The sequence below is a fragment of the Cebus imitator genome, unplaced genomic scaffold, assembly GCF_001604975.1.
Source record: "Cebus imitator isolate Cc_AM_T3 unplaced genomic scaffold, Cebus_imitator-1.0 Scaffold5, whole genome shotgun sequence".
Lineage (NCBI taxonomy): Eukaryota > Metazoa > Chordata > Mammalia > Primates > Cebidae > Cebus > Cebus imitator.
The window spans coordinates 9,360,017-9,375,892 of record NW_016107320.1 but is presented as its reverse complement, the minus strand read 5'-3'; positions in this window follow the sequence as shown (position 1 = coordinate 9,375,892).

Sequence of the window (15,876 nt, the reverse complement as noted above, 5' to 3'; positions counted from 1 at the left end):
GGGATTACAGGCACGCGCCACCATGCCCAGCTAATTTTTTGTATTTTTAGTAGAGACGGGGTTTCACCGTGTTGACCAGGATGGTCTCGATCTCTTGACCTCATGATCCACTCGCCTCGGCCTCCCAAAGTGCTGGGATTACAGGCTTGAGCCACTGCTCCCGGCCTGATTTTTTAATATTAAAGCAGCCTTGCATATCTGTATAAATATCACTTGCTCATGGGAGATAATTCTTTTTATACATTTTTTGATTCAATATGCTAATATTTTGTTGAGGTTTTTACATCTGTGTTCAGGAGAGATATTAGTCTCTGCTTTTCCTTTCTTGCAAGGTATTTGTTTGTTTTTTTGTTGTTGTTTATGATGGTAATATACATCCACTTAAGCCCCAGGTTGTGATCATGGGCAGAGTAACCTGTTTTCAGGGTGCTTGTCATGCGCTGATGATCCTGATGCTGGGGGAGATGGGGTTGCTGCTAATGGCTCACGCTTTGGCCCTGGCAGCAGCAGCCAGCAATAGTGGCAGCTGTGGCTGGGAAATGTCAATGGCAGAGGCTGTTTGATGGTGGGAGCTAGGTTCTCAAAATGGCACCAGGTTATAGCTTCTTAGGACTCAGAGGTGTATGAGGCTCATGATAAGCACTTCTGGAGCAATGATGTCTCATGGTCTCCAGGCAGCTCCCTATGTTAGTTTCAGGGACTGTGACGGTCAAGGGGCTTTCCTGTGGCTAAAATGGTAGGAGTTCATGGTGGGAATGTGGACTGCTGGGGATCCCTCACTTACTCTTTCCCTGCATTGGGAGCCTCTCCAGGCTCCCAGCTGATCCTGGCTAAGGAGGCAGCCTCTCCTTCCTTGCCTTAGGTGTTTTTTTGTCAGTTCTCCGTTCAATTTCAGTGTTCTTTCTTAGGGGATCTATTTGTGAAGTGTGTTTACTTGCTATTTTGGCTCTTTTCTGAGTAAGAGTTGAGTACCAAATGCCTCTAGTCAGTCGTCTTGTAGAAACTGGACGTGATGTACTGGGGGGAAAATGGAAGTAAATATACCTCTAAGTGTGACGTCTTGCATTTTTCTGGCTAGGAATTAGACTGTGTTATTGTTTGCTATAGCTGTATGGGTCAGAAGCTAAAATTTCTTCTGATGTCCTTTTTCTTGTTTCCCCAGTTGTCTTTAGGTTTCTCTAAAGACTTCTCCTTGAATAAGATCTGAGATATGCAGTTTATTCATGTGTGTTCCTCTGTTATTTATGTAGGAGACCTATTGATGTGGTGATAAGGTTTAGGAGGAAAGGAAGTGTTCTAAGGTCCTGTTACTATGTCTTACTCCTTTTGTAATCCTCTAAGGAGGCGGGCTATGGCCTTCAAAAGTACTCTTCAGTCTCCCTGCACCCCTTACATGAGGCAGTAATGCTGGAGTAGGTTGGACTTGTGCACTTTCATTCCGCTATGATGGAAGCTGGAGTGAGTTGCAGTTTAGTATTTTCTTACTCTTTTGTTGGTTAGACTAGTAAACCCCATTTGGGGTTAGACTCCAGAAAAATACTTTCCTTTAAGGGAAGTTCATGTTAAAAAGAGCAGAATGTTCTGAGTATATTTCAGATGGCTACTTTTCCCTTCCTCATCCCGGCAGCACACAGGTGGTTTTCTTTGTTCTTCTTTGTGAAAACCAGCTAGATTCCTGGAGTAAAGACTCACAAAAGTATGAGGGTCTCACTAAGATGGGGCTCCTGTGGATTTATTTTAGCTCTCAAGCTTACCCGCAGTAAGCCTCAAGCTATTGCTCAATTACAGTTAAATGTTTCTATCTCTGTACTGGCTCCAGTGATGTCTGCTCCTAGGCTTCTGCCCCAGTAAGCTTTGATTCTCTGTATTCACCTTTCACTATAGTTTGGGAAGAAGCAGTTTGCCCGGTCACCTCTTTGATGGTGCTAAAAGGAGTTAGTCATTATTTTCAGTTTGGGCTTTTTTGTTGTGAGAATGGTAGTGATGGCTCTGAGCTCTTTACATTGTGGACCTGAAGTCCTGAACAGTTTTGAATTGAACTATGGAAGGAAGCTGTCCCTCCAGCAGGGACTTTATGTGAAGAGAAGCTAGTTTTAGCCACGGTTCTATAGCTGAGCCCATGGTGACTGAGACTTTTTAATTTCTCAGAAACCAGTAAGAAAGATAGATTTCAGAGTGCATTAAACCAAATGCTGAAAAACTGAGGCTTACACATGGCATCAGAAGTCCATATTCTGAAACCAGGTGAAGAATGGGGTAGGCACTAAAGTCTGAGTTTTTTCAGGTCCTGTATATCTCAGAGGTGGCACTAAATTTGGAGTTATCCTGGGGTTATCCCAAAAGGAAATTATTGCCAAGTCATCCTTGTGTTCTAGAGAAAATGTATTGAAAATGTTCTAAGACATAAAATTAAAATATTTTAGTACCTATAAAGTTCTCCAACCATATACTGAGCTAGGAGAGCAGAATAAGCTGAGATGTAGGAAAGGAATGGCCAGAGTCAATATGAGTGGAGAAGTATGCTATAGTAATTCTACAAATAATTTTGTAAATACAGCCTGTCTCTCTCAATGCTCCTCTCATGTACTGCGCAGTCTGTTTCAAAGGATCTTGGTTATAGTCACTAAAGAACAAGTGGCAGTGTCTTCTGTTACATTTCAAGAGAAATCTAAAGGCTGCTCACCCTCCCACTTCAAAACATTCTTCTCATTTGTAATACGATCTGAAATTCTACCTGTAGAAAGTTCTTAAGGTTTCCTCTTACTGTGACACTCTTTAAAAAATGAATGCTTCTGAGAGGACAAAAACATTTATTTTTGCCATGTTTCTATCATGTATCAAAGCACTCTTCATAAGAGGAACTAGATTATGAAAACTGGGTACTTGCGGAGGGAGAGGAAGAAAAGGACAAAAAGAGTATTGAAAGCTGCTGATGCCTTACAACTCAGGAAAGTTGGATGACAATGTGATTTATTTGAAATTTGGCATATGGGTGAAAATGTAGGTATATATACACATTACCCAGAAGTGATCTCATCAATCTCAGAATATCGTATCATTTTATTTGAACCTGCTGTGCAATAAATAGGATGGTTGTCCTCTATTGTCCATGAGGGATATGTTTCAGGATCCTCCACGTATGTCTGAAACCATGGAAAGTGAATCTATGTTCCTTTTCTGGTAAGATGGGTGGGACTTTACTTGCATATTATACCTATGTTTTGTTATCTATAATGGATCTTAAACTTTTAGATCTCAAAAGTTGTATCTTATAGATTATGATTTAAGGAAAAAATCATCAGTCACTTACACATTTAGGCATTTTTTTTGTGCAAGATGTGTAAATTGCTAGATCTGACATATGAAAGGAACCATTAATACTTCATGGTAAAGATTCATTTGTAGATGACTGCTGTAGGAGCTAAACCCTTTTATATACAGAAGATTTAAAGAAACTAAGTAAAGAACCACAACTGAAAGGAAGTAGACTCAAGGACTATATGCACACCATAAATTTCGAAAATTCCCTTGGCAGTTCTTTATAGTCCCTGTTAGGTGCTTACTCAAAGGCAGATTCAGGACAAGAGGGAAATAGTAAAATAGCCTCAATACTGCACAACTGTTTGCTAAATTTCACCAGGTCTCTTGCTGATAATGAATCTCATATGTATTACTTTGTAAGTGGAGTTGCCTGATATTAGACTATGGATAAGCAAAAACACTCTGTGGCTCTTGGAACTTTGGAGATTCAAAAGCAATTCACCTGCTAATGTGTTGTTGATTTGTAAGAAAAATAGCATCTCATTTTTCTTTATCAATTTATTTTTAACCAAACACAGGTCAATAAATTGAGCAGCCTATAAGGTTTAATGTCTGCCCCATAGGCCAGTATTAAAGTGATATCCTTGTAGTTTTTTGTGTTTGTAAACATAGTTAGATGAGAAAACATTGCCTTTAAGTGAGCAAGTACGATGTTGACACAGTTGTCATTATAACGTCAAAAAAAACATAATATGGCTCACTGTGTGTCTCCTCTCTCCCTCTCTCTCTGCCAACATTGAGGTTTATGGTATACAAATATGATTATAATAGATAGATCTAAATCTGTAAGCACTCAGAGGCTTAGATTTGTGACACAGTAACATGTTTGCTTTGGCTTCTACGACATAGTAAAAGTACATTGTATATGACAGGGCAGGAAGGTAGATATGTTGGTAGATAGATACATAGTTGATAGCTAGGTAGTTGGCTTAGTTTATAGATGATGATCATGATGAAAATAAATGATGAAGATATATAGACAGACGAAAGCAAAGCAAGTCCCTCTATCTCTACCCCACAATAGAAATCTCTTTGAACAACGAGATACTACTATCTTCTTCACATAAATGAGAACCAAATGAAAAGAGAAAATACCTTATGGATCTTCGTCCTGGGCTGGCTCATTTTTACCTCAGGACTCCTTGATTCTCACAATATTAACTAACATTACCATCATCATTACATAGCACTATCCCTTTACCATCTTCTAAATTTGCCTGAAGAAATGAAAACTCTTGGTTATTGCTAAAAGCATAAATTCTGCTCACCAAACAGAATCTGCTAAATCAGACTTTCTCAGGGTAAATACTTTATAATCTGCATGTTTGACAGAAACCCCAGGTGATTCTTATTATTAGTAAAGATTGGGAAATAATGATTAATTGTTTCATTTTATTTGAAATGTGTCTGAGCAACCATTTGAAGTAGGAGTTATGAGCTAGATTATATTCCAATTATTACAAATGAGAAAATTGACACTCAGAGACATTTAATACCTTGGTGAAGGTCACACAGCTAAAAATTGGCAGAGCTAGATCTTAAACCTACATATTCTGGCTCCATTTTTTTTTTTTTTTTTTTGTGACAGGGTCTCACTCTGTCGCACATGCTAGAGTACAGTGGCATACTTTTGGCTCATTGTAGCCTCGACCTCCCAGGCTCAAATGATCCTCCCACCTCATCCTCCCGAGTAGCTGGGACTACAGGCATGTACCACCACACCAGAACCTGACTAATTTTTGTGTTTTTGTAGAGGCAGGGTCCCAGCTGGTCTCAAACTTCTGAGCTCAAGCAATGTGCCTGTCTCAGCCTCCCAAAGTGCTAGGGTTATGGGCATGAGCCACCACACACAGCACCTGGCTCCATTTTTTAACACTTCTCCATCAAATGCTAAACCACTTGCTACACTGCTAATCACATGGAAGCTATTCAAGATAAAGGCTCTGGACAGAACTGCAAAGTAACACATAACCTTCTCTCATCACTCATTGAGTCTGTCCTGTCTTCTATTTCTCCTGTTCATTGTGCAGAAGATTCCTGGAACCCTCTGACAAGCTGAAGCATTCCATTAAAATCTCCTACCAGGACGACTCTGTTTCCCCTTAAAGGACCCAGGCTCCAATATTATCTTCACTTGTCCAGCCTCCTCTTCCCTCTGCACCCATTCTTCCAGGCAGAGGTTGAAAAGTAACATGCAAAAATCACTGAGTATTTAATAAACTAAAACTAGAAAACTGGACTCTCTCCATGGCCTGATGCAAAATATTCTTTGTTTTTCCCATGTGAATTACTTAATCTGATCAGAGACTTTAGAACTATAAGAATTTACGAGTCAAACCCCTTATTTTAGAAGAAAGGAAACTAAAATGCTAAAAGGTGATTTAGCAATTCAAATGGAATTGTAAAATTAAAATGTGCAAGGTAATATGTTTGAGCATATAGTGTCTTTGGTTGTCCCTTTTAAGTTGAGCCCTTCTTTTCCTAATCCACACTGACCATGAAATAGCTTATTCTCTTTTTATTACTACTTCTCCAAGCAAATTTTTCCCTGAATACTTTATACACATTATTTCACTGAACTTCAAAGTAGTCTTTCAAACAAAATGATTCACATGTTAGAAACCTGTTACTTTTTGCAAAAACAAGAATAGGATCAAGACAAGGTTCACATTTAGATATTTTAAAATTCTAAAATATGCCCCTCCCCCCTTCTCAAATAGTGATCACTTCTCAATCTCCACTTTTCTGAATTTTTAATAAATTTTACTGTTTATATTTAAGGCATGCAACATGTTATGGGACACATATTAGATGGTAAAAAGTTTAGCAGAGTGAAACAAACATATCCATCATCTCACACAGTTATTCATTATTTTTTGTTTTTGTGGCAAGAGCAGCTCAAATCTACTCATTTGGCATGAATCTCACATACAGTACAATTTTATTACCTGTAGTGCCCATGTTGTACATTAGATCACTAGACTTGTTCATTATGCACATTTGCTGCTTTGTATCCTCTGACCTATATCTCCACATTTACCCCCCAACCATCACTCCTGGTAATCATTGTTTTATTCTCTGTCTCTGTACATTTGACAAGTGGTACTATGTAGTATTTGTTCTTGTTTTATTCAGTAAAATGTCTCCAGGCTCATCCATGTTGTGGCAAATGGCAGGATCCCCTTCTTTTTTAGGGCTGTTTAATATTCCATTGTAATATATGCACCATGGTTTCTTTGCCCGTTCATCCATTGAAGAACATTTAGGTTATTTTCACTTTTCAAAAACCAGAATGTCTCTCCCCCACCACAAGATCACAGCTCCTCACCAGCAAGGGAACAAAGCAGGATGGAGAACAAATTTGATGAATTGACAGAAGCGCGCTTCAGAAGGTGCGTAATAACAAACTTCTCTGAGTTAAAGGAACATGTTCTAACCCAATGCAAAGAAACTAAAAACCTTGGAAAAAGGTTAGATGAAATCCTAACTAGAATAACCAGCTTAGACAAGAATATAAATGACTTGATGGAGCTGAAAAACACAGCACAAGAAGGTCATGAAGCATACACAAGTTTCAACAGCCGAATAGATCAAGCAGAAGAAAGGATATCAGAGTTTGAAGATCAACTCAATGAAATGAAATGAAAAGGCAAGAAAAGAGAATGAAAAGAAATGAACAAAGCCTTTGAGAAATATGGGATTATGTGAAAAGACCTAATCTACACCTCATTGGTGTACAGGAAGATGACGGGGGAATGAATCCAACCTGGAACACACTCTTCAGGATATTATCCAGGAGAACTTCCCCAACCTAGCAAGGCAGGCCAACATTCAAATACAGGAAATACAGAGAACACCACAATGATACTCCTCTAGAAGAGCAACCCCAAGGTACATAGTCGTCAGGTTCACCAGGGTTAAAATGAAGGAAAAAATACTAAGGGCAACCAGAAAGGTCAGGTCACCCACAAAGGGAAGCACATCAGACTCACAGCGGATCTCTTGGCAGAAACCCTACAAGCCAGCAAAGAGTGGGAGTCAATATTCAACATCCATAAAGAAAAGATTCAATGCCATCCCTATCAAGCTACCAATGACCTTCTTCACAGAACTGGAAAAAAGCATTTCAAACTTCATGTGGAAAAAAAAGAGAGCCCAGATAGCCAAAACAATCCTAAGCAAAAAGAACGAAGCGGACGGCACCATGCTGCCTGACTTCAAACTGTACTACAAGGCCATGGTAATCAAAACAGCATGGTACTGGTACCAAAACAGAGACAAAGACCAGTGGAACAGAACAGAGGCCTCAGAAGCAACACCACACATCTACAATCATCTGATCTTTGACACACCTGAGAAAAGTAAGCAATGGGGAAAGGACTCCCTGTTTAATAAACGGTGTTGAGTAAACTGGCTAGCAATGTGCCAAAAGCAGAAACTGGACCCCTTCCTGACACTTACACTAAAATTAACTCCAGATGGATTAAAGATCTAAACCTAAGACCTGACACCATAAAAACCGTAGAAGAAAACCTAGGCAATACCATTCAAGACATAGGCATAGGCAAGGGCTTCATGGCTAAAACACCAAAAGCAATGGCAGCAAAAGCCAAAATAGACCAATGGGATCTAATTAAACTCCAGAGCTTCTGTACAGCAAAGGAAACAATCATTAGAGCAAACTGGCAACCAACAGAATGGGAAAAAATTTTTCTATCCATCTGACAAAGTGCTAATATCCACAATCTACAAAGAACTAAAACAAACAAACAAACAAACAAACCCATTCAATAGTGGTTGAAGGATATGAACACACTTTACAAAAGAAGACATCTATGAGGCCAACAAACATATGAAAAAATGCTCATTATCACTGGTCATTAGAGAAATATAAGTCAAAACCACACTGAGATACCATCTCACGCCAGTTAGAATGGCGATCATTAAAAAATCTGGAGACAACAGGTGCCGGAGAGGATGTGGAGAAATAGGAACACTTTTACACTGTTGGTGGGAGTTTAAATTAGTTCAACCATTGTGAAAGACAGTGTGGCGATTCCTCAAGGATCTAGAGATAGAAATACCATTTGACCCAGCAATTCCATTACTGGGTATATACCCAAAGAATTATAAACTGTTCTATTATAAAGACAAATGCACAAGTATGTTCATTCTGGCACTGTTTACGATAGCAAAGACGTGGAACCAACCCGAATGTCCATCAACGATAGACTGGATAAAGAAAATGTGGCACATATACACCTTGGAATACTACATAGCCATAAAAAACTATGAGATCATGTCCTTCATAGGGACATAGATGAATCTGGAAACTATCATTCTCAGCAAACTGACACAAGAACAGAAAACCAAACACCACATGTTATCACTCAGAGGCAGGTATTGAACAATTAGAACACGTGGACACAGGGAGGGGAGCATCACACTGCAGACAGTTTGGGGGGTCTAGTGGAGGGACAACAGGGGGTGGGGAGGGTGGGGAGGGATAACAAGGGGAAAATACCAGATGTGGGTGACGGGGGGAATGAAGGCAGCAAGCCACCTTGCCATGTGTGTACCTATGCAACAATCTTGCATGATCTGCACATGTACCCCAGAACCTAAAGTACAATAAATAAAAGAAAGACAAGATCATTCCTGTATGGTCAAGAGAGATAGGAGGAAAATGTTGACAACAATTATTTAAAGGTTCTAAGAATGTAGGAGGTGGATATATCATCAATATGCATGAGGAAATAATAAAAAAAAAAAGTCATAGCTATGGAGAGAGACAAGAGCTAGGTATCCCATGAGAGGAAGAGGTAAACATGGTGTCTGTACATGCAAGTAATGGAAGTGGGAGCTCAGAAAGTCTGATGGTTAAACAGGAAAAAAAGCTAACGTTTTTAAGGAGAAAGGGAAAGAAATGGTCCTTAGGTTCTTAAGTGGGGATAGAGAATAGAAAAGACACTTGAGTTATAGGGAGTACAAGAAAAATGTCTCCATTGAAGGGGTTATAGAGATGTATTTGCAGTACAGCCACATTTCAATTAAACAAGAAGATGAAATCATCATTCAAAGAAGGGGTTGAGAACAGCATGGAGTATGCTTGTGACAGTGATTTCAAAAGGTACTGAAGGATTTGAAAATGTTGGAGGGTTGGGAGTTAAGATCCTATCAGTAAATGTAAACATTCGTAGGGGGATAATCATTTCATTATGCTTTATGGTATTGAAAGTTGGATTTCTGTTGATATCCAAGGATAGAGATAAAGTGGATTAATTCTAGAAATCAGAAATGAAATTGAATACCCTATAGTGGATATTCATGGCCCTTCAGGGAAAGGTCAACGCAGCAAAGCATGGAATAACTGGAGGCTGAGAATTCGGTTTTGCCCCTGAGTAAAGAAGGTGACTTGAAAAAGCACAGAGTTGATTGGATGACACAATTTCAATTGAGAAATATACGAAAGATGTGAAGGATTTAACTCACTATAATATCAATAAAATTTGAAAACATAACTTCACTAAAGAAGACAAACAATGTATTTTTTGACTGCATCAATAAAAATTTACTGTCCTCAAAAAGTAAATATACCTGCTGGCTGATGTCATGTATCCAGAGCACCAATGCTAATTGTGGGCTTTATTCTTAAAGAATAGCGTAGGTAAGTGAGTCAGTCTCCAGATCACTAACATGCAGTGGAAATCAGGAAGATGTCATGAACATGTAAAATGAGAAACAGGTCATCAGTGCCTTGAACGAGCCATGTATCAATAAGCAGAAAGTACTACTTCACAGACATAGGCGTCTGGACCCTTCAGGATATCGTAGGACCCTTTAAGCATGTAAAGGACAAATTGCTTGGGAAATCTGATCTCTCCTTTTAAAATGACCTTAATAAAAATGTAACCTGTGGGCTCTTTGTTTCAGAATAATCTAGGAAGGTTATTAAAAAGTATATGCTCCTGAGTCCTTTGTCAAACTCATTTAATCATACTGAGAATGGATCCAGAAATCTGTGTGTTTTAACATGCACAGGGACACTCCGATCATTAATGTGCTAATGGGAAACATTTGACAGGTGGTCAGTTTGGTACCCTATGCCATGTTGGACAAGAGCTAGGCTTGTCTTGGCTCACTGAGCTATCCCAGGGTCCAAACGATGTCTGGAACATAGTGAGTACTAAAATATGTGGTGAAGTAATGACTGAAGAAATGAATGTTTTCTCTAATCTAGATTTAAGCTCTCTGTGCTCTCAACTACAATTCAGGATATTGCTATCAATTAAATACCTCTGTTTCTCAGCCTTTACCCAGACACCTCCTCACCAAATTTACCCATTCCGAAGCCTTTCTATGATTGAGCTCCTGTCGATGTAATCTTCCTCTAATTTACTCTTTTCTTTAAATTCTGACCCTCATATTATAAGCTAACTAATAAGTAAGGGTGAACCTTTCATTCAATTATCAAGTTTGTTGCTTGGTTAGGACAGTCTCACCTTGCCTGAGAAGTCCCCAGAGCTTCAATCAAGCCCATCATAGTTAAACATGGCCATGTCATAGCCACTTCCAGCAGAGGCAGAAATACGATTTGCCAAGGCTTAATGTGGTCATTCATTTTAAATAGCTGAAGAACAAACCCATGAAAAAGAAAACAGTTATTCTGAGTTTTTCTAAGAGAGATTTAAGAGTAGCAGGAATAAGTTATAGAAAGAAGATTTTGATCCAAAATAAAGTAGAACAATCTAAAATTAATCTTCCTACTATGACATCAATTGCCCAAAATCAGCCAGCTCCCTTTTACTAAGAGAATTCAAATCAAAGCAAAATAATTTATCTGAAATAGAATCATAAGCTTGAAATAATTTTAGATATCAATTCAATATACTATTCCAACCTCCATTCTGTAAGTGAAATCTAAGGTCCAGAAAAGTTGAGACCTATCTAAATTCATACATCTTATTAAAGCTAGTGGTAGAAACATAGCCTGGCCTGAAGGCTTTACCCACATATCTGCTCAAATTGCAGAAGCAATACCTGCTTTGATTTATATGACTCCAAATGTCTTATCTAAATTCTAGGACTTAGGACTCTGTATTTTGAACACATCTTTTTTTTTTCTTCCTTTTTTGTTTATATCTAGAATTTTAGTTAATTAATTTTTCATGGAAATGAAGTGAATCATGACTCTTGGTTTGCATATTTGCAAACTGAAAGAAAAAATCCAAAACAAATCTGCCTGAAAATAGCATATGACAATCTGTTCTTTGCCGAACAAAAAGTATCTCTCTCTTTTTCTCTTTTTTTCAAGGTGAAATAACTTAAGTGTCATCCACTGTCTTGTTGTGTGTAACATGATTCTCCTTCTGGGCTTGGGAATACAACTTTGCCAATGGTAGAAAAAGGAAATGACATTTACAGAATGTCTGCTTGCTAGGTGTGTCATATATGTAATCACATCTAATTTCATTTAATTAACACAATATCTCTGTGAAATGGTTAGTATAGCCATTTTACAGATGAGGAAATTGGATCTCAAAATCGTTTATTTCCATGCTTAAAGCACTATAGTTAGGATATGGTAGAACAAGATGTGAAATGAGACCTTAGTTAGGGGACCAACTGTTCTGGTTTGCCTGAGGGGGAGGAGTTTCCTAGGACATGAGACTTTCAGGGCTAAATTTGGAAAAGTCTGGCAAATTGAGATAACCTTGGTTAGTCCCCAAATCCAGGAAAAAGTAAGAAAGTTCTCCAATAAGATCACCAAATGTCATTGACACAATTTTTTTTGGGGGGGTGGGGGTAGGTGAAGGTGTAGTTGTGATACAACATGTTTAGACATACAGACTTCTGGATCCATTCCCTGTGATTTTGATTGAACGGGTCTGGTGTGAGACTCCAGAACACATACTGTTAATATCCTCCTAAATTATTCTGACACACATGGCCCATAGGTCACATTTCTGGAAAAAAAAAAAAATTAACAAAGAGAGACTTCCCAAGGGATCTCTCCTGTATATTCCTACAGGATCCTACTACACCCAGGGGAGCCTGGCACCTGCGTCTGCTGACATCATTAGTAATATATGATTTGAAGGTAATCATCATTCTGGAGGCCTCTGTTCACATGTGTTTGGCAGGAAGCAGATAACTAGTCTTTTCCTTAAGAGAAGATCCAAAGCCATTTTACAGCCTTTGCAGCCAAAGACCACAACTTAGGGACACCAGACATGCACTGACATCATTACTCAGGCATTGGAATGATCTCAACAACCCAGTAGTTCTCAAACTCCACGTGTGTAAGAAGCACATGGGGATCAGTACAACATGGACATTCTTATACTTTATATTCTAAGAGTCTGATTTAATTGATCTGAAGTAAAAGTCAGGAAAATGCAATTTTTACATCCTTTTTTCCCCACCAGGCGAGTTGGCTTTTTCTTGATTCTTTATCTGTGTTATGGATTCATAAACTTACACTCATTCTTTGCTTATTATGTACCTAACAACACAATATTAAACCCTGGCTAATGGAGGAAGATTTGGAAAATACTAAATTGTATAAAAACAAATTATAAACTGCCTAAATAATTTTTAACTTAGATGACAATATATTCTATTATACTCCTGCCTTTATTTATTTTCTTTTTTTGGTGACAAAATATCCATTTTGAAACTGTCCCAAAATAAAAGCACCTGGATGGGAAAAAATTCGATTAGGCATTTTACTGATTTCTTCTCCCTGTCATTCATATTTCAGTGCTAATTTTCTAAAGTCTTTTACATACAACAGTTTTAAATTCCATACAAGGCAAATTGGGCAAATTCCATTTCAGAATTGCAGTTGTGTTGACACACGGTAATCTTATTAGCAATAAAAGTATATTACCTATAATTGAATAGCTCTGCAATTAGCAAATTTCAGAGCCAGGGAACACCATCATTCTTCAGTTTTACATTTGTTTTTACCCACAGCAGGAAATGTTTGAATTACCAACAAAACTATTAGCATGTTCTTGCTCTATTAAATGAAAAAATAACTTAATAAAAAACTGTTTCACCCAGAATAAATATTAACTACAGTTCATGCAGATAAGCTTAACTTGGCAATTAGGACTATGTTGTATTCTTACTCTGACAAATAAAGTCTGCATTTATTTTAAGCAACATAACATCTATGTCACCCCAAAATCTGATCAGGCACAATTCTGTGTTGATAATAAAGGCCTAGCTTCCATTTATTTAAACAAATATATCTGCGCAAAAAATAATTACTCATCTGGGCAAGTTATATTTGGTGTTTTCATGACAGTTGTATAATTGGGTCATTCTGATATTATAATGCATGTACACACACACCACATGCACACACACAATTTCTTTTAAAATGGATTTAGGTGCATTCTAGGGCTCAACATCACCCATGGAACAAATTACATTAAAATTACAATTAACTTCTGCTCAACTGTCAGCAGAAATCGATGTTGCTGTGTACATACTGCTTCTTCCTCACTTTTATTAAGCCCCTTTCAATTACGAGGGAACATAAATTGGAAGGATGTGGCTATGTCATCTACAGTATTAAAATGTACAAGGAACACTGACCCTAGCCTCTAGAGATTATGTGAAATGCCATTTATATGCACAGCTGTACAAATTGCCTGAGTTTAATGCTAAATTCTGTGGAAAATCATCTTTGCTGCTCTGCATCTGAGGAAGGACAAGGTTTAAATATTTAATGTGTTCCCTTACCAGACAAGCCCAGTCAGCAGTGAATTAGTGAAGCGGTCAGTACAGAGAGCTTTTCTTGGGAGTGACAGGTTTTGCTTTTAAATGCAGGAAATGACCTGAGTTCACACTTAGCTGAAAACAGTAGCCAAGAGAAGAGCAAGCTGGGTTTGGGCACATTGCCTTCGCTGATGCTGTCTTTCATAAAATGATTCTCAGACTGATTCTGAGGGTCCTGTCTCTAGCCTGTTCTTCAGTATTGATCAAAACAGTGTCCCTTTCCTCCTTTCATGTATCAGACCTTTCTTCATAGCTATGGACTTATCTGGAAAACATGTTTCAGACATATTACTGAAAAAAGCATCACCACTTTATGTTGCATGTGTATGGTGGTGGGGAGGGGAGCAAAATCAATCTGTTCACTGATGGAAGCCTCATGTCAGAGTGCCGCTGTGAGAGTAATTGCCATTGTTCAAGTCCCACGTGATCCTGTATCATCTGACCCTGTCAATTTACTTATCTTCATGTAACTCAGCTTTCTCATCTGTAACAATTAAGAAAATTTATTTTTACTTTCAGAAAATGAAGACTGTAACATTTCCACAGGATTTTTTCTTTTTGGGTAAGAGACTTAGTAAGTGAAGTGTATATTTACTTTTAAAGTTAGTGATTTTCCAAAGTGACTGTAACTTAAGTTGTTATGTATTTTTAAAATAGCACACACAATCTTCGTTCCAGTGAGCAGAAACCTGTCTCCTCATTACTTTACCTTACACAGATATCTTACTGTGCCTTTTGCCTTGTTGAGACTCTCAAGGGACAGGATTAGTTGCCCAAGAGCTAGTGAGATTCTTGTCATGGATGATGTGCAGATGGAAGCTGGTAGCAATGTTATAGAGAGCATTCAAGCTCTGAAAGTACAGTTACATCAAGACAACTCTCGACTGGAAGGTTAGAAGAGACAAAAATAGCAGTGGAGTGGAGAATGTGAAAGTCCAAGGCAAGTATCAGAATCGCTAGGGAACATTTTCAAAATGTTCATCTTGAGGGATAAGGAGAAGGGTAAAGGAATTAGAAATTTCTCCTAAACTAGCCCTTTTTCCCAATCCTGTTTTGAAAATTACTAGATCAATGGTACCCAAACGTGACTATCACTTGCATTCAGGTTGAGTGACATCTTGAGTCAGGACTGGAAATATTTATCTAGATTGAAGAGTCTCGACCCTGCACACATTAAAGTCAGCTGGAGAAGGGGCTTTCAAAAACACTGATGATTAGGACTCCCCAAGATCAGTGTATCAGGATGCATCTTCCAAAACATAAATAGAAAGAGAATAATATCAGTTCTCACTAGCCTACTGAATAAGTTCATTCAGCTCTGAACAGCCACAGTGACAGTGACTTGGGAAGTTTAATTAATTTGAGTAAGATTACATAGAAGATTAAAGGCAAAGGTAGAACTCAAGCCCAGCTCTTCACGCTCTTGAATTAATTCTGTTTTTACTTTATCACCATCAGATAGTTTTCCAAGTTCTTTGGTACCCAATCCTGTTTGCACTAACAGACCATGCTCCCTCTCTTAGAAGCATTCCACAACAAAGATTAGCTACTAGCAACAGCTTTAAGGCAATCTTTAACTTCTAATACCTACAGACCTGAGACTCTTTAGGTTTGCTTTTATTGACAAATTGTAGTTGTGGAGGACTAGTGACTAGTTTGAGTTTAGTGACCCTGTCAAGAACTACAATGGTTTGATTGCCCTTACAGTAGTTTCATATGCAATATAACACTTGATGCAAAGAAAATCAATTTACCTGTTTTTTA